This window comes from Egretta garzetta, unplaced genomic scaffold (genome assembly GCF_000687185.1).
Source record: "Egretta garzetta isolate BGI_Z169 unplaced genomic scaffold, ASM68718v1 scaffold595, whole genome shotgun sequence".
NCBI lineage: Eukaryota > Metazoa > Chordata > Aves > Pelecaniformes > Ardeidae > Egretta > Egretta garzetta.
Genome location: NW_009259682.1, coordinates 670148 through 673936, shown reverse-complemented (window position 1 = coordinate 673936; position 3789 = coordinate 670148).

The window sequence follows — 3789 nt, the reverse complement described above, 5'->3', positions numbered from 1 at the left end:
GGCCCCGCCCCGCCACCACCCCCCCCCCAGCCGCTCGCTCGCTTTCCACCCCCCGCCCCCCCCAGTGGGGTGGGGGAGAGAATTGGAAGAGCAAAGGTAAGAAAACTCCTGAGTTGAGATAAGAACAGTTTAATAATTGGAATCAAATAATAATAATTGTAATGGAAAGGAAAATAACAAGAAAGAGAGAGAAACAAAACCCGGGAAGAAACGAGTGACACAACTGCTCACCACCCGCCGACCGATGCCCTGCCAGTCCCTGAGCAGTCATCGCTCCTCCCCAGACAGCTCCCACCAGTTTATGTACTGGGCATGACGCCATATGGAATAGCCCTTGGGCCAGTTGGGGTCAGCCGTCCTGGCTGGGCCCCCCCCCAGCCCCTTGTGCCCCTGGCAGAGCAGGGGAAGCTGAAAAAGTCCTTGCCCAGTGTAAGCCCTGCTCAGCAACACCTGAACCATCAGTGAGTTATCAACGTTATTCTCCTCCTAAATCCAAACCACAGCGCTATGCCAGCTACTAGGAAGAAAGTTAACTCTATCCCAGCTGAAACCAGGACAGTATCCACCCCTTATTCTATACCATCTACGTCATGCCCAGGTCCCACCCTTTCCAACACATTCCAGTTAATCACCCCCACTTCCCCTGTTTTTTGATAGATACGCACAGATATAATTCCCTTGATCTATGGGCCATCTGTCTAAAATGTCCGTTGAGTTAATTTAGTCCATGACTTTGGGCTCCATCGGTCGTAAATCTTTCAGGGCAGGAGAGGTGGTGGCCGTGTGGTGTTGAGTTATTGCACGCTGAAGCCACTTCTGGTTCTGTCTTCATTCAAGTTTATTCTTTGTTAATCTGAGCATTTCTTACTTTCATACCATTAATATGGCATATAGCAACTATAAAAGTGATGACATACGGTATTGTACAGCAATTAACATAATGCAATTCAGTTCATTGGCTGTTTTCACCCAAAACCAAACCCCCTTGAGATGCACATCAGACTCCCCCATCCTTCTGCACCACCCACTGAGTGCACCCAGGTCCTTAAGCAAGAGCAATCCCAGGTGGCCTTTGCTAATTGTGTATCCCAATGTTTGAACGTCCCACCACCCATTGCTCTCAGGGTAGTCTTTAACGGTCCAATGTCGGGGTAATCGGTCTGCCAGGCCTCCCCATATTTATATTTCAGCCATCGTCCTCCGTACCAGAGAGGATTTAACTGCTTGGCTTGTTTGATTGCAGCGCATGTTTCACATTCATGAATAACCTGTGCAATGGTGTCCATGGTCAAGTCCACCCCTCCATCACAAGCCCATCTGTATGTTGCATCCCTTCCTTGACGACCTGAGGTGTCATGGGCTCACTGAGCTAGAAATAATTCACCCTTATGTTGCCAGTCCAGATCCACTTCAATCTTAGCAGCCTGATCCACCTGCTGGTTGTTTTGATGGGTTTTTTCTCAGTGGCCTGGTTCCTGGGTACGTGAGCATCTCCGTGACTACTTTTACAGCCAGGTTCTCTACCCGGGCAGCAATATCTTGCCACAATGTGGCCGCCCGGATGGGTTTGCCTCTGTGCTGCCAGTTGCCCTGCTTCTATTGCTGTAACCACCCCCACCGGGCATTTGCTACCATCCCTGAGCGAGCTGTGATTTATGTGGAAAGATTTCAGCCGTCATCTGGGCGAGCACTTTGTCACCTGGCTGCTCCGGTGCTGGGATAATGGGGCCAGTAGCCTGGAACTAGGGGGTAAGGAAGCCAAACAAATAGACTGTAGGTGGGGGGTAAGTATGAGTTTATAAATATTGGTGTATTTCTTTATTAGGAGATTAATATCTGATAGTTTCTCTGTGTCCTCCTTCCCCTCGTTGATGTCCAGCTCTCGGACGGGGCTGTGAGCAACCTGATGTGGTTCAAGGTGTCCCTGCTCCCTGCAGGGGGGTTGGGCTGGGTGACCTCTGGGGGTCCCTTCCCACCCAAACCATTCTATGATTCTGTGTTACTCCCCGATCCTTGCACAGGCCATTAATAACAATTCCTTCTAGGCTTGACTAGGTGTTGGGCAGGCAGGGCAAGGCACAGTTGCCCAGCCATGGTACCTCGTTGGGTCGACTTTTGGGGTGGGGGAATTGCTGTTGCTTTGTGATGTTTGCAAGAATCCCTGAAACATGATGGGAACTGAGGGAAATATTTAAAGCTGGACTCTGATACATTTTATTGCAGAGAAAGTACGTACTTTATAGCTTAGTGCAAAGTTTTGTGTCTCAAACTGTGCGGTCTACGAGTGGAATTGTTTTAGTGAATTCCCATGGGGAGCTGAAATAGGGCTACAAGAATTTCTGCAGAGAGGTATTTGGTGTAACTTCTAGAAATGAGATGGGAGGTACCTGTGGTACTTTTAGGACCTGCTTGGACCACTTAAATTTATTTTCTTCGTGCTAGTGCAGTAAAATGTGAAACTTAGGCGGAACTTTTTATCTTGAAGGCTCACAGGGCGTTGAAGGATTTCTGTGCCCAGCACACAACTGAAACCGGCTCTAGGGTGGGTTGTAACAAGCTTTTAAGACTGGAGCGGTAGCTGAAAAGTAATTTGATATATTCAAAAGCAGCAGGAGGAAATGTTAGTTCAGCAAATTACGGCCACTAATGTGGTGTGAAAAGGTCACTCTGTAACCCACCCAAGTCTAACAGCACTGCTTAACAGCTTGGCTTTTTCAAAACCTGAAAGTTTTGGTAAAATTTATGAATAGCCTTTTAAAAAAATAAAATATTGTAAGAGCTGAGAGGTTGCTCTGTGCCTAGATGCCCTTCCTAACCAAGCGTTGGAACTTAGAGTTTTATTATCTTTCAGTGCAGATTTCTGCTAATGAGTTTAAGAGCAGCTGTAAGCTTTACCCGCAGGTGGAAGCTTTCCTTCCCGACGCCCTCCCGTAGTCGTTCAGAGTCGCGGATCTGAAATACTGGGATTCTTCTTAAAGATGGTTGAGAGCAGTGCTGCCATGGAGTGGGAGGGTTTTGCTTTTATGCTGAGGGGGAGGCTTGTAGGCTGGATTTACCTTTATATCAGCTACCAGTCAGCCTTGGCTTAACTTGCTTCCAGGCATTATTTCAGCCTTTTCTTCTCCCCCTCCCTGCCCTTTCCCAGGGCCCCTGTAGGGCCTGATGGCCCCGCACCATTAACTCAGGCCACTTAGCCAGAGTAGGTCCTGGGACCACATTCCTTGCCCTGAAGGCTGGAGAAAAATGTGCTTCCAGGCATAACCAGGTGAAGCCTTGTAGGCAGGAGCTGTTCATTGGGAATATCTGGGGGGAGACGGGATGGGAGATGGGGATGGGAGACCGGCAGAGAGGTGCCAGATGTGCTTGCAGCAAGGATGGTCTGCTCCTGTGGCTATCAGATGCTTTAGAGGAGGGTTCCTTGAATTGTTGTGAAAGGTTTGATTGTTTTTGTTGTTTTTTAAATGGCCTCAATCACCGTGGTTTGTAAAATTGATTCCTTGCTGCCTTTTCCCCAGAAGGTACCATTACACGTGAATAGACCTTTCAAATTCAGCTCCATTGAAAATAATGGAATTAGTCTGTGCTGTTGTTCCCATTAAGGAAATCAATCTTGTTTTGAAAACCCCTGTGCTTTTGAGAAGAGCAGAACTTGACAGAAGGATCTACCTTTCTGCTGGGCAGAATTCCCCTGGAGACATCTGCTCTTGGTAGGCATCCCTTGATGTTCGCTTTCCTGTTTGGGGAGATTTGCTGTGATTTTTGGACTGGCATTTCCTTGAGTAGTTTTAT